Source organism: Diachasma alloeum, unplaced genomic scaffold, assembly GCF_001412515.2.
Source record: "Diachasma alloeum isolate Michigan unplaced genomic scaffold, Dall2.0 Dall_scaffold_00184, whole genome shotgun sequence".
NCBI classification, from domain to species: Eukaryota; Metazoa; Arthropoda; class Insecta; order Hymenoptera; family Braconidae; genus Diachasma; species Diachasma alloeum.
In genome coordinates, this window is record NW_021680350.1 from 1291423 (window position 1) to 1316080 (window position 24658).

Here is a 24658-nt window from a genome sequence, read left to right on the forward strand (position 1 = left end):
TATTTCTGCTTATTTGATTGATTAAAATAACAACTTCAACTTGTTTATCCCATTAATTATTTGCATACAATGCAATAATTTGATGAAAATTGACGAAATGAAGAAGTGGGAGATGTTATTGGCCAGTACGCGAATGAAAAGCCGGCGGTTGAGGGGGGCGGGGGGTGGGGGGTCGAGCCACGCCCGGGTACCTCGTTATTCACGCCAAGGCCCTCTTTACAATCTCACACATGAATCTTATCCGAACCTGCGGTCTCCTCGTTAAATCTTACCAATCGGATATGGCGATCCCGGTTTCTGCGGCGCCTCTCGCACATACGCTCTTACAACTTTCCTTTGCTCGCTATTTCTTCTTAACAATGTAGAAGATAAAATATCGTACTCTCACAGACGCTGCGACGCATCTCAATGCTTTTTTTGTCATTCCGGCCGTGAGGCAACGCTTCACGGACGCTCCGCTCCGCGTCCGTGAATCTCTGCCTACGGCCGTCATAACAAAAAATACTGTTCGTCATATGGCCAAAAAAAACATTTCTAGCTCATATGATTGCAGCCCTCGCCTTCGGCTCGGGCTGCAAACTCATATTCGCCAGAAAAGTTTCTTTCGGCCTAGTGACGAAATATACTATTGTGGTCTGCATCGAATTTCTCCGTCTCGCTTGCGGTTAGTTCCATCATTTTCTAACTCAAAATGGCGATCTACTCATTATATTGAATCGACAGTTCTAATCGTGACTCTTCAGGGGAGAATATTCAGATGGAATGGATTCAGTATTTCTCTTTAGCATTTAAAATCTCTCCAGGTTGCTAACGTGTGAGTTTTCATTGAGGGGAGAAGTTGATTCAATTCATACGTGATGAAGGATGTAAAAAAGAAAATGATACATGTCAAATACGTGTTTCCTCAATTAAATTGAATAAGATAAGATTGGGTTAGATTCACACACAAGTAGAAATTTCATGACGTAAAAACGTCGCCGCGTGAGTTGCGGCGCGATATTCAATGTTTTCGATATAGGCACTTTGGCTCAGTGTAGCAGAATTTCGATCAATTTCTACTAGGGTACCAGAGATATTAATTTTACTGATAAACTTAGAGGATGGATAATTATTGTTTCATTATTGGAAGGCTATTTAATTCAGGTTTTATCAACCATTATTAACACATTCCTCAATTTAAGGAAACGAGAGGAAGAATGCTGATGGTGAATGTTTTCTTCTGCAGAGTGTAATTTAATTCTTTTTAAAGATCCAAAATACATGTATTAAAGGAAAAAATTCAAGTGTTCGGGTTTTGACTCGGGTGAGTATCGGAACCCACGACCTTACACTATCCGGACGAGTACTCTACGACTGAGTTACCAAGACACTTCAAACACTTCGATTTTTTTTTACTGTATATACGTCTTTTCAATCTTTAAAAAAAATATTTTCTAAAAAGAAAATATAATTATTTGGCGTAAATTGCTAAAAACATTTGTCAAGAATTTGGAATTGACTATATATTATATATTATCTCGCTATATTGAGCGAGTTATATGAAGAACTGAATAAATTTGCGGATATGTATAAAATCAATACTGATGGCTCATAAAAATATTTGTCAAAATGTTAGTAACAAAAATGAATTTTCATTTCGCAAGAATTTCTAATAACAATTCCTATGATATTTCGTCCATTAATATATAATTCCGCCCTTTCCCAACAGATGTCGTTTTTAGTATTGCTTACGTGCACTAATAAATGGCAACACTTGTATTCGATAGTACTTTATGTCAGCTGTCAGACGTACTACCTGACATTCGGTTGAAATGTAAGCAACAAGTGTTTTTACCTCCGTGACAATATCGGTTTTCATTCTAAGTAAACATCATTTGCGGAAAGTGTTATTACACTATTATTAGGTGTGTAAATATGACTCCGCCCTTTCCCAACAGATGTCGTTTTTAGTATTGCTTACGTGCACTAATAAATGGCAACACTTGTATTCGATAGTACTTTATGTCAGCTGTCAAACGCACTACGTGACATTTGGTTGAAATGTAAGCAACGAGTGTTTTTACCTCCGTGACAATGTCGGTTTTTGTTCCAAGTAAACATCATTTGCGGTAAGTGTTATTACACTATTATATTGCAAAGAAAAGTGTAGCGGAAACTCATCGTTTGCTTGTGGAGATTCACGGTGAGCATGCTCCATCTAATACAACTTGCAAGAAATGGTTTCGACGATTTCAAAATAATGATTTTGGCTCTGAGGCCAGAGAACATGGAAAACCACCAAAAAAATTTGAAGATGCTGAATTGGAGGCATTATTGGCAGAGGATTCTTGCCAAACTCAATCAGAATTTGCTGCAGCATTAAATGTTCAACGATCAACTGTTGCAAAGCGTTTAAAAGCAATGGGAATGGTTCAAAAAGTTGGTAATTGGGTTCCATATGAATTGAAAGAAAGAGACATGGAACGTCGAAAAACAATTTGTGAAATGCTACTTCAAAGACAGCAAAGAAAAGGATTTTTGCATCGAATAGTCACAGGAGATGAAAAATGGATATATTATGAGAATCCTAAACGCCAAAAAGAAATATTCACAGTGCCAAGGTTATGCTCTGCATTTGGTGGGATCAGAGAGGTGTTGTATATTATGAGTTGCTCGAACCCTCTCAAACTATTAATGGAGAAGTTTACCGACGACAACTAATGTGTTTGAAGCGAGCCATAGAAGAAAAACGACCAGAATGGGTGAATAGGCACAGTAAATTAATTCTTCAACATGACAATGCCAAACCGCATACCGCCCAAGTTGTGAAAAGATATTTAGATGGACAGGACTGGGAAGTGCCACTCCACCCGCCATATTCACCAGACATAACTCCTTCGGATTACCACTTATTCCGAACACTGCAGTCAGATCTTACGGGAGAACGGTTCACTTCATACGAAAGTATCAAAATTTGGCTTGATAAGTGGATCAGCTCAAAAGACCAGGATTTCTTCAGGCAAGGAATACGTAAATTACCTGAAAGATGGGCGAAGGTTGTAGCTGCAGACGGAGCATACTTTCAGTAACTTTTCTTTAATTTTCTAAAGAAGCAAATGTGTTTTATTTGAACAAAAAAGGGGTGAGTCATATTCACATACCCAATAAAAAAGATGGTTCTACTCAATTGGAAAACACACGATACAGGAATCCAATATTCCGAGGTTAAAATTTGTAAAAATTCGATTACGACACTGATTAACAAAAAATATTCGGAGACTTTGATAAAAGTTGTCAAAATAATTACACAAATTCATTTGGGGGAAGAATTACACATCATTTGATTGGATGTTACCAAAAACAGCAGTACGTTAACAAAATTAACGTGTACCCCGTATAAGGCTTTGAAATTTATGGAGTGCATGGGCGTCCGTGGTGTGGGCCAGTCTTCATACATCAACCTGGTGGACAGGGGTAAACTATCGGACGCGGTTAGCTATCTTTTTCCGCTGCTATCCAACAGGGGGGTACCGCGTCTATGAACCATTACACCAGGTGCGCAGGCTCACGTGCTACTGTACAGGTGTTAAACCCACTACCCACGTGCTCTCTCACTGACATCAAGCATTGGTCGAGGAGGGGAGACCGTTCAGGTGTGAAGAATAATAGTGTGGTCGACGGAAAATATGATAGGGTAACCAGACCAATAGATAGAGGGTTAAGGGGAATTTAAGGTTCGTCGAGAGATAAAAAATAGATAAATCACCTAATCGCGCCAAAGATGGGTTCTATACCTAAAAAAATATATGAATTATGGAAAAATAATTATTTGAAGTCGAAACAATAAAGGAATAAATGATAAAATGCCGAAAAATTGGAATACAGCCCAAAACCCAATAGATAGACGCCTCGAACAGAAGATGGTGGTGGTGATAGGTGGATTACCAATAGATGGATGGTTATATTTAATAGTTATTCATAGAAATTCATTCTTTTGCATGTTTAAAAATGAAGAATCATCCTTTCCGATCATAACTATCGAAAACATACGGTGTTTATTTGTCCTGATGACTGTTTTTTCACATTTTCCCGTCAAAACTGTGCGACTGTTGTCCAACTATTCACGGCGCCAGTGGGGGGCCAACACTCTACCTCGCGAGAATTTTTTTTTTACCTTCAAAATGTTCATCGATAAAACATAAAAAAATCATCGTATTATTAAACATTAGTATTATTATCAAAAAATGGAATTTGCAATACGATTTCTATTATATTATTGATAGAATACTAAAAAGAAGTTGAGACCGTCGATCTTTTGGTCGGTGTCCATCTATTGGTCTGGTTACCCTACTCAGAAGCAATGTTTTATGATTATTTTGGATTTCTTTTTCCGAGATAATTTTAATTAGTTGTACCGTCAAGGTAGGAGTACCCGAACGACTATAAGTACCCGAACGCATACTACTAATTATGACTTACTTCTAAATTTTTATGGCTTCCCTCACTTTTTTTTACTCTCAATTAAAGTATGGTAGAAAATTATAATCTGCTCGACGCAAGCTCAATTTTTCAGATGTAAAATAGGAATCTTTTTATAATTTCAATTTTGTGACGGACTGCACTGACACGACACTTTGAGGCGCCATCTCTTAACCGAGTGAAGAAAGGGGTCGATTAAGAGATTGAAATCCAAAAATAGGGAAAGAAACTCACGAAATCGTTGAAAAATTGGTTTTCAGGTACTGACGTATTGAAAACTCGAACATCACTGTACTTGAACGATTCATATAACTTCACCTGTCAAACAGATTTGCCGTATCTTATCATCCTTTTCTTCAACAAAATATTGTTCCGAAGATTCAATTTATTATTTAATGATTGATCTATCATAGGTGAAATTTAAAAACGAGAAAGGAGCAAAATTCCAGTGTAGAGGAGTTGGAGAAGGCACTGCTAACTGAAAACTGGGCAAAACATAGGAACAGTGATCAGACTACCAAATACCAAAGATGACCCTTTAGGAGAGAAATATAGCAATTGTGGATATAACTAATTGAATAAAGACTAATAAACTCGACACAATAGGAGAATCATTTAACGTAGTATACAAGCACAAAAAACTGCACCGTTCGGGTTTAGGACTTTTGGTCGTTTGAGTACTGATTCAAAAGCCAATTTGACCATTCGGGTACTGACGTTCCGACCGACTCGACAATTTTCTGTTACTATTTTTCAGAGGTACATGAATTTTATAGCAAATTGATTTTTTTCTCCGTGAATAATATTGAGGTTTCCAAAGAATTATTTTTTGGCAATTTTACATCTGAATACAACTTTCATGACTGGAAAATTCTTACAGGTTCGGTGACTTCACGGTAATACAGAAAAGCATTAAATATTTATTAGTTTCTTTTTTCTGCCTACATTGTTGATTAAATAATAGGTCTGAAAATATTGTTATGAAGTCTATTTTCCCCTTTAGAATGCATTTCATCAGAGATGCATTTGTTTCTTCTCCCTTTGAACATCTTCTCTGAAGTTGATGTTATTTTTATTTCATTATCACTCTTTTCCCTTGCTTTATTTGTACTAACGGATTTCATTTTCTACGGTTCTATTTATTTTAATAAACTTTTTTGAATGCCCATGCGCGTGTCGATATAATTAGAAGCTATTTTTCAATGAGTGAAGGAATATAATAAATTTTCATTTCAATGGAAATCCTTCCATCTTTCACGTGCCAATTTTATTCTTCAATTATTTGCCAATATTTACACCGAACAAAAAGTTCCAAGTTTCCGGTAAAAAAAACTAGTGGTATCGAGCAAGCTAAAAATCCGGGTAATAATAGTATATTTCTAACCTAGGGAGGGAAAATAAAGGATCCTCAGCCGCCAGTGCAATTACCAGCCGAGCCGAAGGCGAGGTTGGTAAGCACGCGGCTGAGGGTCCTTTATTTTACTTCCCGTGGTTAGAACGCGATTTTCCGTCTCGGCGTAGGCACAAAGTCAAAGTTCCCTCCCGCGAAGCGGGAGGGAAATGTAACTTTGCGCCCGCCCGGACGGAAAGCAAATTTTCACTTGCTCGAGAAAAATTTGCCTCAAAATCCTAGAAAAGTCTCAGTCCTATTTTACTAAAATCTATTATAATTCTACTTGATGTAAAGAATTTTCTTTTGTTCTAAGGTAATTTTGATTTCGGAATCCTGAACTTTTGAGTTCCTGAAATGAGAACCTCGGTTCTTGAAGCAAGAACTCGGTGTTCTGTAATGAAGAACATCATTGCTCTTGAATTGATTTTTCCTGTTCTAAAATGAATCTACTCATGTTCATAAATCCTTTGTACATCAAGGTATTATAAATTACCTGACACCTTGAGTCAACGAATATTGAATTAATATTCAATCATTCCGAAATTTTATCCCTTCTGAATGTTCTGAGTTCGAGAACAGAAAATATTTACTATTTAATTCTCTCCGGGTAGTACCTTGAATTTCTTAGGATCCGTAAATTGTTTTCCGTCACTAGACACTTTTTCCTCTGTATATCAGTAACTCCACATTATGAATCGAAATAATTTCAAATTATCACATTAAATGACTTTAAATTATTAACTTTCATATTGTCTGTCATGTGTGACCAAGTGATGGCCGTTGACATGACCCCTTTGTAGTACCTACAACCTAGTTGCTGAAAAATGTTGAATATTGTACTTCATTAGTACTAAGACTCAGTCATACATGCGGACAATAGTGCAAAATACTATCGGCAACCTTTACGATCGGTACAACCCAGGAAATCAATTTAATTAATCAACAATCACCTTAAAATCTGATTCCGATTCCTCTCTGGTTACTTTGAGCTTCATGAACCCACTAATTCTCAAAGCAGATCGAACATTGTATCTGCCACCTGTCGAACACGCCTCGGCACTCTTTTTCCAGTATACGAAACATTTTCACATATAACCGTGGCAATATCCACACTCGAGTGCACTCGTTAAGCCAAGATTTGTGGCCGTTCCGGCTCATCGAAACCCATCGACGTTCGGTTACTTTTTTTTCTGTTTTCATTGGTTCTTTCCTTCCTCCGCCCATCGCCACCCGTGAATTCTCATCCGCAGTCGAAAACAAATCCACCGCGACTGGTGGAAGAGTTGGACCACCAAATGAGGACTATTATGAACATATGACATAGGGGCTTCTGAAATTACATTTCAACATTTAATTTTGAATATCTCCCATAATCATTCTTAATATAAAGAGATGCTAATACAGAGAGATGAGAAAGAAGTAAAAAATTCTTAAGTGGGCTGAAGAAATTGTCATGAATCATTCTCCCTTTCCAAACATTCTTAAAGATCGAGAGGCGTTGAATAATTTATTGAAATTAATTGGGCTATGGTGGTGTGTGGTGTCATTATTTTTATAAACGGATTTATTCCTAATTTTTTTTAAAAAACATCAAACCGTCATGATAGAAATTTTGTTCCAAGAAATTTCTATCATTAGAAATAGAAATGAAATTTCTATACAGTGAAAATTCACCCGATTAATGGCGTTAATTGCAAGCATTTTCCAATAAGTAGGGGGACTTTGGAAATTGATGTAATGAATTGAGAAACCATCACTGATGACTATGAATCAATTTGGCAATTATCTCTTTGAAAGAACAAACAAGATTGTTGAATAATTTATTGAAATTAATTGGGCAATGGTGGTGTGTGGTGTCATTATTTTTATGAACGGATTTATTCCTAATTTTTTTTCAAAAACATCAAACTGTCATGATAAAAATTTTGTTCCAAGAAATGAAGCATTTCCAAATAGTGAAAATTCACCCGATTAATCGTGTTAATTGCAATCGTTTTCCAATAAGTAGGGGGACTTTGGAAATTGATGTAATTAATTGAGGAACTATCATTGATGACTATGAATCAATTTGGCAATTATTCCTTTCAATGAACAATTAACTTCTATGATATGAAAATTCATAGTTTTAAAGGAAATCAGCAGTTTAATGGATTGAAAATTTACTCGATTAATGGCGTTAACTCCGATTGGTGAGCTGATGGAAGCTGCCCGGCCGATGACGTTCGTCCCGCGATCCGCACTAGCTCCATTGAAGCCTCACGGATCAAACCGCTGCACCGAAAGCCCTGGTAGGGGGTTTTGCTCGGGTTAGAACTAGATTAAAGCCGCATCAAAAGCCAGGATGGATGTATAATTACGGCGTCGACGCTATCAGGTTGAAAATAATAGGCGTGGTGTTCACGCGGCTCTATCTGCTCCTCTCCTCGCCCCCCCCCCTCGCGCACTCACACTCTCTCTCTCTCTCTCTCTCTCTCTCTCTCTCTCTCTCTCTCTCTCTCTCTTTCACTTACACGCACGCGCACCNCTCTCTCTCTCTCACTCTCTCTCTCTCTCTCTCTCTCTCTCTCTCTCTCTCTCTCTCTCTCTCTCTCTCTCTCTCTCTCTCTCTCTCTCTCGCTCTCTCTCTCTCTCTCTCTCTCTCTCTCTCTCTCTCTCTCTCTCTCTCTCTCTCTCTCTTTCACTTACACGCACGCGCACCCTAACGGGGTAATTAGGTTGTATCGGGTTCGTATCACACCGAAGCGCGGCTGCAAACACATTAGAATCTAATGGTACGTTATTATATTTCAACGAGACACCAATGAGGTATCCTGGAGATACCTGTTCTCTTTCAATCTCTCAGTATTATTTCTCCTCATCTATTCCACCCTTATTTGCCTCCCGTTAACGTCTGATAGTTTTATTACTGATACTTTTGACGTTTTATCGGCGATAACGAGCGCGCGGGATGTGCGACATCGGCAGATCGAGGAGTCGAGGATGACTTTCAACAGACGCCAGTTTCTCACTGGATTTGGGACAAGTTCAGTTCTTCTCTCCCTTTAAGTACTTTGATTTCGCTGTGTGTTCCGTCGCATAAGGAATATTCGCCACGATTTTTATAGAGATTTCACTGAGGTTATAATGAGGGAGTTGTAGTATTGATATTTCTTATTGGAACTTCCAGAAATCTCACTGGAAAATGAGATAACTCGGGTGAACATTATAATACTTGTGATGAATGTTTTAGTTAAAATATCAGAATCTCTACTAGACTGATTGCATTTTTTTTTTTAGAATTTTTGTCGAAATTACTAAAAATCTAATATGCTACACGATGATTAGAATTCAAGGTTCGTCGAGGATCACAAACGTTACTAACCACTAGATATGGTCGGCAGTTATAGGAGGAATATAATGGAAGCGTTTTATTCTATTATCCTCTCTCCGAAAATATTACCATCATAGATAAAATTGGAAGATCCACTAAAGCTTCTCGAACTGCGATCCACAATAGAAAATGCATAATTGCAGATTCTTGCACTGTTAGAAATTTCTTGAAATTTCAATCACAGCATCATCTGAATGTTGAATGTTGTGAGGTTGAATTCAATTCCAAATGAAAACGTTCACTCAATTTCTCATTCATCTTGAAAATTTAAGAATAATGGGTTTTTCATGTTAAATAATCATTGATTTTTCAATGAAAGCTTGAATTTTCAAACTCATTGTGAAAATTAAACATCACATACAGTTCAATTTTCAATAGATTGAAAATTCAGAAAAGTTATTACCTAAATTTTTTAAATTTGCAAGGATTTTCAGGGCCGTCTGGACCTGAAAATCGAGGATTACTTGAATATTCAAGAAATTAACTGATTCGTCAATGAAGAAATTTTCGTTTGCGTTTTCGCTTGAAATATCAAGAATAAAACGCTGACATCACAATCTTCAAGATTCGAAAAAACTAACATAAATTTCGTAAATCAATGCATCCAGACTTGTTCTTACAGTAGAGTCGTAGCGAAAAAATTCAAATAAGATAAATTCAACGAGTTATTTACAAGCTCAGCTACTTCCTGAATTCACTTACTGCAAACGACAAAGATCAGCGATTGAGACAGCCAAAATATGCTCCTGTACGGATTTTTCTATTCCATTGACGGTATGGCACTGAAGAATAAACAAACTCCCGTGTTCACGTATCTCTTATCCCCCTCAAGTATATGCTCAGCGAAAAAACTCCTGGAAGTATAAGAGACAAGAAATGTTGTGAGTTGAAACGCAAGACGAAGAGGCAGACACAAAAAACCCCAGAACAATGGCTAAAAAAATACACGCATATATTTTTCAACCTCTTTGTTTGTCCTTTTCGCAAACGGCACAAGGTATTACGCATAATGCAGAGATCGTTCTTCTCTATTTTTTTTTCCTGGCAACTATGTATATACATATATTCGTCGGGTGTCCGTGTTGTCGCATGAGAGGAAACCGAGAGAAAATAACAGAGATGGTGAATCGTACGGACTCTTCTTGTTTCAACCTTACTCTGGCTGGCGTCGCAGCGACATTTCCATTATCCGCACTAGGATTTTCCACCCTGCGGGCAGTTTAACCGTGGTAGGAAGGGAAACAGGAAAAAAAAAGTGCTACCGGGTGAGGTCTCACTTCCCAACCGCGAAAAGGCGAGAACAGTTGTGTTGATTCCAAGTTTTACTCTTGTTTTATGAATTGAAGTTGTCAAAAGTGTTGGACGAAAGGCCCAGCGAGAGGCAGGGGGTGAAAACAATTCCTTGGACACTTCGGTTATGAAGATGATGAAAATAATTTTCCCCTTTTTCATTTGAATGAATGAAGGAGTGGTAAATTAAGTGTATAATGTAAGTTTCCGAAAAATATTTCAAAAGTTGGAGGAGATAGAAGGTTCAAAGTGGGTTCATCTGATAGCCAGGAAAATTTCTGCTGGAAAACTGACCACGATGACCCACTTTGCTCTTCAACTTCGTAAGTTGTAAAGAAAAAAACTTTTCACCCTTAAAAACTTGTATTCCTCTATCCATCCGAGTACCCGAGCCAAATGGGTCGTGATGGAGATTTTCTCACCGAGTATTTCGTAGATTCTCCAGTGATATGATTTTCAATTTTCCACCTCTTCAAGTTTGCAAGGAATCGACGGGAGAGAAAGAAAAAACGGGGAGGACTGTAAACACGGAGAAAAATAAATCGGTAAAAGTCTTGCGATCGCAAGGAGTTTCCCGAAGATCCCCATTTTTCATGCACGAAGAACAATGAAGCTTTTTGGAATCTTCGGGAAATTCCTTGCGATCGCAAGACTTTTACCGATTTATGTTTTTCCGTGAAGGAAAGAGGAAAAAATCGCACAAAAATTACAGGATCAATGATTTTCAAATAATAGATATTCGCTATACAGGCTTTACCGTTCAAGTAGGAGTACCCAAACGCATAATACTAATTATGACTTATTTTTTAATTTTTATACCGTTTTCCTCCCTTTTTTACCCGGAATTAAATTATGGTAGGAACAGAAAACTATAGTCTATTCGACCCAAGCTCATTTTTTCAGATTTAAAATGGAATCTTTTTATAATTTCAATTTTGTGACGGACCGCAGTGACACAATACCTTCAGGCGCCATCTCTTAACCGAGTTGGTCAGAGATGCTGGTCGGTGTAGCGTGTGTCAAATGGCAAATATGGGTAAAAACTAAATAAAATCATTATTTACCGTGAAGAATAGGGTCGATTAAGTGATTGAAATCCAAAAATAGGGAAAGAAACTCATAAAATCGTAGTAAAATTGGTATCCGGATACTGACGCATTGAAAACGCGAATGTCGCTATATACTCGAACGATCCATTTAACCTCACCTGTCAAACAAATTTTCCCGCACCTTATCATGTTTTTTTTTCTATTTCATTGGTTTTATCGAAGTAATTTTCGATTTGAAACCCCTTCTCTAGCCTGCCTCCCCTCCTTACTTTTTCCTCTCATTGTTACCTGCGGTATCATGGCCGTCTTACTCTTAGCTGTGCCCCATTCGAGCTAGGACTGCACGGGAAACCATGTAAAACCCCAGTCGCACAGCCGGCCGATTGTGCAGTGCCCTAATATATCCATCTGTCACACTGACTAGATGGAGACACTAGGTCGCTACACCGTACCTACCGCCCGCAATTTTTGTGCGAGTGAGGTGTTCCTAAGGGGTCACCCATCCAAGTACTAACCCAGCTCAACGCTGCTTAGCTTGGATGTCCGCCGGAGCAACACCTCACCCACCTAACCATTACAGTCGAATTCCGCACTTTATCATCCTTTTCTTCATCAAAATATTGTTCCGAAAATTGAATTTATTGTTTAATGATTGATCTATCACAGAAGAAAATTAAAAAAGAGAAAGGAGCAAAATTATAGTGCAGAGGAGTTGAAGAAGGCACTGGCAGCTCTGATGAAAACAGACTCTACCAAATATCAAAGACGACTCTTTATGAGAAAAATATAGCAATTGTATATATAATTAATTGAATAAAGACTTTAATTAACTCGACACGTTAGAAGAATCATTTAACGTGGTATACGAGCACAAGAAACTGCACCGTTCGGGTTTAGCATCTTTGGTCGTTCGGGTACTGATTCAAGAGCTATTTAACCGTTCGGGTACTGACGTTTCGATCGACTCGTCAATTTTCTTTTACTATTACTCACAGGTGCATAAATTTTACATCAAATTTTTTTTTTTGACATGAGTAATATTGAGTTTTACAAACAATTAATTTTTTTGGCGATTCTACATTTGAATAATGAGAAAAATGCGTTTTATTACTGAAAAATTCTTACACGTTTGGGTAATAGTGCCTCCACGGTAAATGCATTTTGAATCCATTAATCTTGATAAAGCACTGATACCCATTGAAAAATAATAATTTCGATTAAATCGAACTGAAACAGCGGCTGAACAGTCGTCGAAAGTCATTGCGGAAAACTTCGTTAGTGCAGACGAGAGAAACGACGCGACAGAGTGAATAAAGCCGGGGGAATAATGAATCGTACAAGAGGCTGAAGAAAATTGCGGAGTTGAGGACGCTCATCGCTCTTCAACAACTCAGACATCATTTTACAAATGTTTCCAGTATCTATTATTTTGCATCATATTTTTCCGTTTCCGTTTTATTACTCTTTTCCCTTTTTGCTTTAAAATGCACCGTTTTTCGCTGAGCGGAGACTTTTTGTCAGGACAAAGCTGGATTTTGCGTTGGAATTCTAACCCCTTCCCTTACCGCGAATTGTCTCGAAAAAAAAGTCTATACGAAAATGTGTACATGTGCACTACGTGAACGTCGAGACGACGCTTTTCCACTCGTCTGTTTCATCGTTTCAAATATTGTTTTTTTCCCCATCCTGCTTTATTTTTTTTTCTGTTATTTTTCCGAGTCTCATTCGCCTCCTGGGGGTAACTGACGTGCGCATGCATCAGCCAGACATTATAAATGACGTGACAACGATTTCCACGGTGATTACTTTTTTTATTTTCCGCTTCGCACCTCGGGGGAAGTAATTAATTTCATAAATAATTTTCGATTCTGGTGAGATGAGAATAAATATCGGAGTGAATATTGCGGGTGATTAATGGAGAGGGTTTTTTTTTATTAAATAGGATTTTTGAGATATTGCACATTACAGTGACCTGCCTATTGTGATAATTGAAAAAATTCGTTACCTTGAAATCGCGAAAAATTTAATTTTAAGTTATTAAATTCATTGTATACCATCAGGGGCCAGGTCGCCGGACAANAGTGAAAGACGTATAATAAATCGTTTTTTTCTAAAATTAGCAGTTTGAAGGGTCAAGTGTGATCCCTGATCCTTTTTTCTATGGATAGACGTTCATTATTATTTTCTATATAAAGAAATCCCATAAATATTGGAAGAAATAGCAAATATATCCCATATCCCAGTTCGCGGACGCTCAAAACCGCCATGAGCGAGTTCCCGTATATGGTGGACCCAGTCGGCGGATACAGTGTATTGGAGGGGATTAATTGAAGGAAAGATCGGGAATTTATCTTAGAAAGGTATTAAATTCTTGTTTATTATCATTCAACTTGTCATAAAAACCTATTAAAAGTCGAAAATAAGATAACAGTACATAAAGATACTTTCTTTAATTCTTTGATTATGGTCCTTTTGCTGAAACTTTTGCTGGAGGGCTGTGAGCATCTTTCTCCGCTTCAACAGAATCATCAGATAAACATTCTTTTTTTATTTCTCTTGCCACACTTGCTTTTTGGCCCTTGATCGCCCTCTCAAGTCGCTTTCTTTTGATAGCTGTGTTTTTGATGACAACAGTAGGACTCTTCTTTTTAGAATTGACAGATTCTTGTTTCCTCTGTTTCTCTGTCAAGATTTTCTCCTTCTTCAACGACCGGACCAACTTAGCAGCTTCTTTTGCCCTATCTTTCAATTCACGTTTTTCGAGTCTTTCTTTCTTCTTACGTTCCCTCTCTTCTTTTTCGTTGTTCTCTCGTCACCTAGTACACTCTCAGGGCCATGCCTACTTATGACAGGCTTCGATTTTCCAGTTTTCTTGTCGAACAAGGTGGACTTGGGAATATGGAAATTTTTGCTCGCTACTGCCAGGGACATTCCTCCTCCTAAAGCCGCCAAAACCTTCTTCAAATCGTCATTGGTATAATCACTTTTTTTCTTAGGTTTACTCCTAAAACAAATGAACAACAATTGATTTATTTCATATTTTCATGGTTATTATATTCTTTTAATGTTTTTCATCAGCGATTGGAAAGGAATTGGAGAGAGAAAAAACATTTTAAATGGGAATCGAGGAATTAAAGAGAAACGAAGATTTAGGTTATGTGAGTGGGAAAATAGACGTCCGGTAACTGCTGCAACTTCAAATTCGGTGATCCCAGTAACTGAATCAGACTTTTCACTGATTAAATTAATTTTTTATTCCTCCTTCCCTCTTTCGTTCTCTCCTAATGTTACTCCTCAACTACTAAAAACTAATTGAAAACAATTTTATACTTACATTTTGCTTTTCAATCTTACACAGTGTCGATGAAATTTAACCTTTGCCCGTTACACAACACTCAAACAGACCGGCCAACGACACAGCCTGTCATGTAGATTAACTTTTGATATTATTAAAAATTCACAAAATATCAGTTGGTATGGTAATTTGCAGAGAATTTAATTGACATTCAGACAAGAAATAAAACATGGACGTTGATGATTGTGAATAATATATGAATGCGAAATTATGCCGCAAGAGCGCTCTGTATTCGGCGAGGGGGTCCCGTCCGGCGACCTGGCCCCTGACGGTATTTTCCCGATGAACGGAGAGAAATTCTTTGGAAAAATTCTAGTGCTTGTGCTGGAAATTTTATTGTGTAACACATGAATTTTTCTCATCTCGATATGAAACTCTCTCGTATTGATATGAAGTTTGTATATTTTTCAGTACTAGCACTTGAGAACTCTAATATAAATTGTGAATATCTAGGCTTCAAGAAGAAATACTAATTGGAGATGTGTTATAATACACTTGGACAAAATTGAATTTGGAGAGCTTTCATATTGCATTCATCATCTTGCTCAAAATTTAGTTAGAAAACTTACTAAAAAGGCTTGATTGAATTGTCTGTGACATGACAGTCAAAATTACAATTCTGTTATCATCAAATTTGTGAGAAAATCGATGCCTCGCATGGGATTTAGACCCAGAAATACTTTTAAAGAATACAAGTAGATTATGAAGAGTAGGTTTGAGATTACAGAAAGAAAATGTAATTTCAGGTTTTAGGAACTCGTGGGTGTAAAATTTAACGAACGTAAAATGCTAAAATCAAGCGGTTTCGACGCCAATTTCCAGATGATCCTGAAAACCCGAATAAAATGCTGAATCTTGAGAGTTTCGTCTCAGAATTTCAGTGATAGAGTCCTCAGAATAGTTATCAAATTATGTTGATTCCGTCCCGTATAATAAATAGCTTCAACCTCCCAACACTGGATAAAATCTGGTGTCAATGCGATACAAATTAACTGCTAATTTAGCGAAAAATTTTCGTATGAAAAGTAAAATTTCCCTGAATCAGAGTCTTCAGTTCCGTGACAGCAGTCAAATTTCGTGAAACTAGTAATATTTTGTTATGTCCGGAGATGTTGTCAGCGTCGAAGGACAACTTTCACATTTTAATTTTAATACTCTCGAAACATAATCTGAGAATTATCAATAAAAGAATAATCTGAAGGATTATCTTTCATCTCTTTTAGTTTTTATTATGAGGACGACGCTATGCAGTCCTGTTCAGGCGTAAAAATAAATTGAAGTTTTATTTAGAATCAAAAGATTGATTCAATTTATTATATGTATTTAATCGGCTTCAAAGTTCTAACCAATTGAGTATTTAGATGTTTACACGTTTTCAGATTTAGAAGGTTATAATTTTATTAGAACTATAACTTTTACTGTCGCAATTTTAGCAACATTAGTATCTAATGACTTTGCATTGATTATTCGGTTTATAGTAATTGATTAAGATTTTACAATTATATGGAAAAATGTTCGTTGCTTAAATTAATATATGAATTCATCGGTAAACTAACGATTTCATCACCGGCAACGAAACCATGTGGCGTTACTTTCAATTAGTCTACCTTCTTTCACTCTTGGATAAATAATAAGAGGTTTGTGTAGAATTGAAGAGAAATAAATTAATGGGCCGGTATGAAAGGCGAAATAAAATATTGAAGGTCCCTTATATGCAAGAAAAGACACTATTCTCGATTTAAGGATGCAGTATCCCTACGCAAACACGCCCGATAGCTATCTACTATTAATTCGATAGGTTACCACGCATAGTATCAACTTAAGCGAATTACTATATGGGAAGAAACGCGAAGGTAGATCGATTTTGTGAACATTTTCCACCAGTAGTTCAATAATTTCGCGATCACTAAGAAATTTGGATTTCTCCTAAAGGGAGAGAAGCCCCCTTTAAGACTCGACCACTCGGGACGAAGAGCAATAAACGACTGGCTTGGTTTTTGATTTTGATTGTGGAAATGAGCGTTAACCCCTTAAATTGTGTGGTGCAACGCTTGAATTTTTGCTGATCAGGTAGCAACAGCATGGGCTATGCTAACTGGTCTCAATTCTGTTGAGTTTACGGGTGGAAAATGTATGTGGACGAAGTAAGATTGGGAAATGACGACGGAAAGTCGGTCATTTCTCAATACTGGATTCAATAATATTTAGAACGATGATGAATTCCCAATAAAATGATGAAGAATTATTTTTGGACGTTACAATTTCATGGAATTCATGTAAGATGTCGGGCTTTCTCTGATATTACTCTCCCGCTTAGAAACTTTTACTGAAATATACGTGGGGACTTATCCAATGTTGATGGAAATATGCTTCAATTCTTATGAATTTCTTTTACTCTTCGCGACAAATTTTATCCAGCAGCATAATTTGAACCCCGTTTACGGTGCAGACTTCTTATCTTGATATTGGTGATTTTCCATGCAACTGAAAAAAGGACGCCATAAATAATGCTCTAATTATTTAAAATAAATATGTAACAGAAAAACGGAAACTGGTTGTTACCCACTGAGAGGGTTTCACCAATGTGGGCAACTGTTAGAAATTATTGAGACTGAGCAGAGTTTGGCAACTGGCCTGCGGTTATTGGATGCATACACAGGCAACATGAGCGTTCATTGGAACTCGGAACATTCCGACTATTTGCTGAGTTATCAGGGAATCAAGTGGCACGGAATAGAGTCAAGTTATTCAACCCATGCCCATCTCCCAGCATCCAAAATCTACTTCGCTGCAGACAAGTAAACCCATTGCGCCATTTTTCTATGGAAATGAGTTTCATCTTTTATAGACAATAATGACGGTTCACCCCCAAATATTTAGTTGTTCTCCCACCAAATGCAAAATTGCATGAAGCATTTGAAATTAATTTTAATTGTTGAAATATAAGCGGAAGGCATTGTAGGTCTGTGCCAACTTGCCAACAACGTAGTGACGCGAGGTATGGGACCATTTCCTGCTCAATCTAAACAACCGAAGCACAAAGTTACGCCAACTTTCCCGATGCAGACTGCACCCCATCGCGTCACTTGTGGGCCACAAACCAAACGGAAGGAAATAGCTTTACTCCGAGTCTCTTCCCTCCAGGTTCTGCTTTAATTTGCGTTTGTATACTCTATAAATTGATCTGTGAGTTATTCCACTTGTCAAGATGTAAATTGCCTCATCATTTCACCGTACTTTTAATTACAAAAATCGACTCCAATTATTCCGAAGTCCCTATCGAGAAAAAATGAATGAACGAAAATGGGATGAGACTTATCTTAATTTACTTTTATGATTCCCTGCAAAATTTGTTTCATCCTTTATTATTTTTTTCCCTCCATGTACGATTAATATACCAGCGGTTACCCCACTTCTCGTGGTACTCGACCGTAAAGAGAGATAAGGCGAGTGAAGTTCTTACTCCCGCAAAAAACTCCTTCTAATATCTTGCTCGTTTGCAAGCATTTAAAATCCGTAAATTTTCATAACGCTCTGGCGGCATTTTCTTTCGTGAACGGTAAAGTTTTCTCTCGCGACTATTTCTTCTGGATTTTCTTATATTTTCACTAAAACTCTTTACTCTGGGAAAAAGCGTTACCTCGGCGAAATAAAATAAATAATATGTGTGTAATGAATAACTTCAAAAAATTTATCATCTTCAGATGAAAGTTTGAATCATTTTTAATAGTTATTCCAGGGTCCGGGACTTCGTGCTCCTAAATCCGCGGGGGATGCCGTACATGAAAAACAATGGAAAAGTAATTCGAACCAAACAAAGGAATGAAATGTCAAAAAATTTGGAGGTTGCATTGGAGTGAAAAATTGAGGATCTTTCGAATCATGGGCCACGTGTAGGATAGGAAGATGATAGAATTATGTAGTTTTAAAGGGATTTCACCATGAAGGGGAGGGACAAGCTTTAAGAATGACTATTCTCTTGCCTTCTTCTATTCATTTTAAAAGATCATCTGGCAACATTTTTTTTTGCTTAGAAAAATCCGGAATTTCCCCCCGAAGATGTTGCGATATGTGTGCTTCAGGGAATTTCCCTACATTTTCCCCAGGACATACACACAGAAAAACCTAAACGTAAATTACGCTTATCAAAACGTAATTTACGCCTTAAAAAAGCGTATTTTACGATCAAAATAAAAACGTACATTACGTCTAAATAAAGCGTATTTTATATTTATCAAAACGTAAATTACGCCTAAACAAAGCGTATTTTACGTTTAACAAATCGTAAATTATCATCTTAATAAACGTATGTTATGATTTTTATGCTTTTTTTCACATTAGATCATGATTGAAATTGACTACTTCTAATAGTAAAAATTTATCGTGGAAACTGATGAAAAAAATTATAATTCTCTTTCTATCAAGTGTCGAAATTTTAATTAAATTTTTTATACATTTCTGAGGTGACAAGAATTAAATTATTATTTTTAACATGTAATAATATAAAGATTATAAGAGATGACGATGGCTCACATACAATTTTTCATTAGACAGACTGCGGATATGAGAAGGATAAAATGATATCAATTTATCTGGTGGGATGAAAAACCATTCGTGTAATCTGGTTCCTTGGTAAGCATGGTAACGGTTACAAAAGTAATTGACATAGAACTTTTTTCCTAAAAAATATAATCGAGTTGGATTGTGGGGATCAATGATTATGAGTTCAATTTCCCCGAAAATTGGATCATTCTCATCGAGATCAATCACTACCGTCATTGTAGTGTCATAGTGAGTCCCATTTATTTCACATATTGCCACGAGGATAATTTCACGTATACGAGTAGGAATAATCGAGAGAAACTCTTTAGAATTGGCCATGTTCTGAATTAATAAAACTTTTCTTTTCCCTGTTGTAATGACAGGCTCGAAACATTTGTCTAGAAACCTTTGTTTGATAGAAGCATCGGATTGGCTTAGTAGCCAATGAAACTCTCAAGATTTAGCGCTTTTTCTTATGACACTTTTTATCGGTTCTTCCATTAAATATAAACAACAAAATAAAATCATCGTAATTTACGATTGCGAAGTCGTAAATTACGTTTATGTAATCGTAATTTACGACGATTTTGAGCGTAATTTACGATTGTGAAGTCGTAAATTAGGTTTACGTAATTGTAATTTCCGACGACTTTGAGCATAATTTACGCTTCAACTTCAATCGTAGAAGACGATTTCGTAAACCTAATTTACGTTTAGGTTTTTCTGTGTGTAATTTTGTCCAGGATTTCTACACAGAATTTGGTTCAGGAAATTTCACAGGATTTTCCTCAGGTAGTTTTACTATATTTCCTCCAGGAAATTTCCCAGGATTCTCTCCAGGAAATTTTGCGGGATTTTCCCCTGGTAGTTTTAAAGGATTTTCCCCAGGTAGTTTTAAAGGATTTTTCTCAGGTAGTTTTACTGGATTGCCTCCAGGAAATTTTCCAGGATTCTCTCCAGGAAGTTCTCCAGGATTTTCCCCAGGTGGTTTTCCAGGATTTTCCCCAGGTAGTTTTACTGGATTGCCTCTAGGAAATTTTCACAGGATTTTCCCCAGCTAGTTTTACAGGATTTTCCCCGGACAGTTTTAAAGGATTTTTCCTATGTAGTTTTACTGGATTGCCTCCAGGAAATTTCCCAGGATTCTCTCCAGGAAGCTCTCGAGGAAGTTCTCCAGGATTTCCACTAGGAAATTTTACATGATTTTTCCCAGGTAGTTTTCCAGGATTTCTCCCAGGTAGTTTTACAGGATTTTCCCCAGATAGTTTTTCATGATTTTCCCCAAGTAGTTTTACATGATTCCCCCAGGTAGTTCGATAAGATTTTTCCCAGGTAGTTTTATAGGATTTGCCCCAGTTAGTTTAATTGGATTTTTTCCAGGTAGTTGTACAGGATTTCTCCCAGGTAGGTTGATAGGATCTCCCCCAGGTAGTTTTACTGGATTTCCTCCAGGAAATTTTTCAGTATTCTCTCCAGGAAGTTTTACAGGATTTCCACTAGAAAATTTCACAGGATTTTCTGGGAGAAATCCTGTCAAACTTCCTGGTGAAAATCCTGTAAAATTTGCTGGTGGAAATCCTGGAGAACTTCCTGGAGAGAATTCTGGGAAATTTCCTGGAGGCAATCCAGTAAAACTACCTGGGGAAAATCCTGGAAAACTTCCTGGTGAAAATTCTGTAAAACTACCTGGGGAAAATCCTGTAAAACTAACTGGGGAAAATCCTGTAAAACTACCTAAGGAAAATCCTGTAAAATTTCCGGGTGGAAATCCTGGAGAACTTCTTGGAGAGAATCCTGGGAAATTTCCTGAAGGCAATCCAGTAAAACTACCTGGGAAAAATCCTTGAAAACTACCTGGGGAAAATCTTGTCAACCTACCTGGGAGAAATCCTGTCAAACTTCCTGGTGAAAATTCTGGAAAACTACCTGGGGAAAATCCTGTAAAATTACCTGGGGAAAATCCTGTAAAATTTCCTGGACGAAATCCTGAAGAACTTCCTGGAGAGAATCCTGGGAAATTTTCTGGAAGAAATACAGTAAGATTAGCTGGGAAAAATCCTGTGAAATTTCCTGGACGTAATCCTGTGTAGAAATCCTGGACAAAATTATGTCCTGGGGAAAATCTAGGGAAATTCCCTGAAGCACACATATCGCAACATCTTCGGGGGGAAATTGCACATTTTCCTAAGAAGAAAAAATGTTGCCAGATGATCTTTTAAAATGAATAGAAGAAGGCAAGAGAATAGTCATTCTTAAAGCCTGTCCCTCCCCTTCATGGTGAAATCCCTTTAAATCCACATAATTCTATCATCTTCCTATCCTACATGTGGCCCATGATTCGAAAGAACCTCAATTTTTCACTCCAATGCAACCCCTAAATTTTTTTACATTTCATTCGTTTGTTTGGTTCCAATTACTTTTCCATTATTTTTCATGTACGGCACCCTCCGCGGATTTAGGAGCACGAAGTCCCGGACCCTGGTTATTACTTATTAACTTTTCGACCCGAGAGGAGGAAGCTATTGCAATCACTCCGAAAATTGATTGTGGATTGTGTTTCATGATTTCTTCACGTTTCATGATCCAATTTTGTGCTACGATTTCTCTCCAACAAATGATGCGATGGATTTTTTTTTCACCCAATCGATGTATTTTCATGTAACTTAGAACTGATTAGATTCTGAACAACATCGTCTCTGCGGTTTTCCAGATTTTGCAATAAAACTTATGCAAAATGTCTAAAAATGATTTTTTTTTACAAATTTGATGATTCCTCTCAGGGAAACGATGAGATTGATTTCTTGTCATCATAATTGATGCAACTTTGTATGATTAAGATTGGAGTGAAATTCTAGCAAAATCATCGCAGCCGTTTCGGAGTACTTCGAACATGAAATTTTGAAACTTGAAACTTCAAAGGTTTTTCAACATAGATCAATTTTTTTCATTATTTTTTTTTCATTCTATTTTTCTGTTTTTTTCATTAAGAAAATCAAAGAAAAAAACTTAGAAAATTTGAGCCGAGGAATTCAATGTAAAATATCTCAACAGAATAAGTTGTATAGAAAAGTCCAATTCTACACGGAGAAAATTATTTGGTGAATTTCAACCGCTAATTGGTGAAATTTAACAACTAATTAATTAAAATCCAGAACAGATTTTTCAATTTCATTCAATCAATTTTGACTACTAAACTAGATGGTGAGGGTACATACAGGGTGATGTCAGTATCTTGTTTACAAATTGTGAGGAAATATGGAATGGATAATCAGTAATTCAATGACATAAGAATTATGAAATTACGATAATAAATTTTTGAATAGTGAGCGTTAGAATTTTTCAATGATTTAGCCAATAACATCATGGTAGACTCTCGCCATGCTGCCATGATAGAAAAGGGCGATAGTACGACAATTATGGCGATATTTACCGCGATGATTTTAGCGACATTATGCGCGATAGTTAGTGCACCATTATGTGCGACGGTGAGCAATAGTCATTGCAGCCATGAACTGATAATTTTATCAACATGAAGAGCGATATTAACTATCATATCAAGTCCCATTGGTAACTGCGTCATAATTTCCAATCACGGCGGTAGCCAATCACAATGTAATTGGCTGAAGTATTGAAAAATTCTAATGTTTGCCATTTAAAAGTCCATTATCGGAATTTAGTCATTTTTGTACCATTGAATTCCCGATTTTCTATTCTATATTTGTCTAAAATGTGTAAACAAGGTGCTGACGTCACCCTGTATATATATTTGGAAACAATCCCGCAATCATTTATATCTTGACAATCGATCAATGTCTCCTCTAGAAGATATTTTCGCAATAATCTACAATTCCTTGTTAAATTTGATCCATCAAATAAATCGACGAACGTTCATTGAAAATTTAATAAATGGTTATCGAGTAAAATTGAGAAATCTTTTTATAAATTTTAATTAAATAGTTGTTAAATTTCACGCTGATAGACATGATGAGTTATTGTTAACAAATCGATTTGGTTGAAGGCTAGGGTCTATTTAGTCTCACCAAATGTTCATTCGTTAATAGTTAACGAATACATATTTGAGCAATCTTGTTTGACTCGACTTTCACCTTTCAAGTGAACCATTCGTTAAGTATTAACGAATATTTATTTGGTCATATTCAACTCTACCATTCGTTAATAGTTAACGAATCTCATTCGCAATAAATAAATCATTCCATCAGTGCACCAACTACTTGGTGAAATTCACGAAATAATTTTCTCCGTGTAATGAATGAAGACAATTGGTCGGGAAGTTATTGGTTCGACACGTGATGGGTCATACCCACTCCAACCCACTCGCAATGGGAGCGAGCGGACCGTGCGACCAACAACCCTGTCGAATTTTTTTAATTTGCGAAGATCGAGAAGATATGGGGAACTCATCTCATACTTGATTGTTCCTTTAGAAGAAAGAAATTTGCCATAAGCAACACTTGGACTACGTCAACACCGGTGACAAGAAGCCTCAGTTGAACAGTGCCTCTTCATAAGATGAGCTATGATGCTACACGGTAAAGTTAGCGGCTTAGTGTCAGGACCTTGACAAATTGTGTGCCACCCCTCTCCCTACCCGCCAAGGCAAGCCTTTTCTCTTCATCCACCATCCCTCTTTGCTGTACGATGCCTCTACCCGCAATCTCCATTCCCTGTTTCTCTCGTAGACCTCATGACAATGCCGCGATGGATGCTGTCATCGGTGCTTCGTACCCACAAAACCCCCTCAACCAGATGAATACACCAACGTCGTCCCTGTCAACGTGAGACGAGTGAATTTTTCCGCTGGTCCTACGGCAGAACAGTAATCCCTCGCCTGGGGAATATTTTGAAATAAATAAAAATGTTTTCCAGTGAATGAAAATTCCACGGCGGAGAACGATTAAATTGATGTGCACTGTTAAAATTTTCCCCTGAAATTTCCGTTAAAGATCTTGGAAAGATTTAACAAGTAACATGTCTACTGAAATTTCAAAGAATTTTCCCATTGAAAATTCATAATTTCATGGAAAAATCTGTGGGAACTGGAAAGTTCAGTTTAATTATTCCTGGAAAATTGATGAAAAATCAAGAAAATCAGAAAAATCTCTCCGGAAATTCCAGATTCCTCAGAAATTTCAGGGAATTTTTTCGAAAATTCCTGGAATTCCAAGAATTTTAATGGAATG

The 24658-nt window shown here is 37.0% G+C and overlaps 1 protein-coding gene across 3 annotated transcripts in view; it reads right to left on the minus strand.

The window, feature by feature from the left end:
- LOC107047989 (sialin) overlaps nucleotides 1-24658 on the minus strand; it is a 78165-nt gene that overhangs the window by 42419 nt on the left and 11088 nt on the right. For 2 of the 3 annotated variants that reach the window (XM_015270932.1, XM_015270929.1), the window contains exon 3: nucleotides 9924-10075. The exons of the other annotated variant lie outside the window; for it this stretch is intronic. The gene's annotated coding sequence lies outside the window, so the exon portion shown is untranslated. The remainder of the gene's footprint in view (nucleotides 1-9923; nucleotides 10076-24658) is intronic. 3 annotated transcript variants of the gene reach the window in all.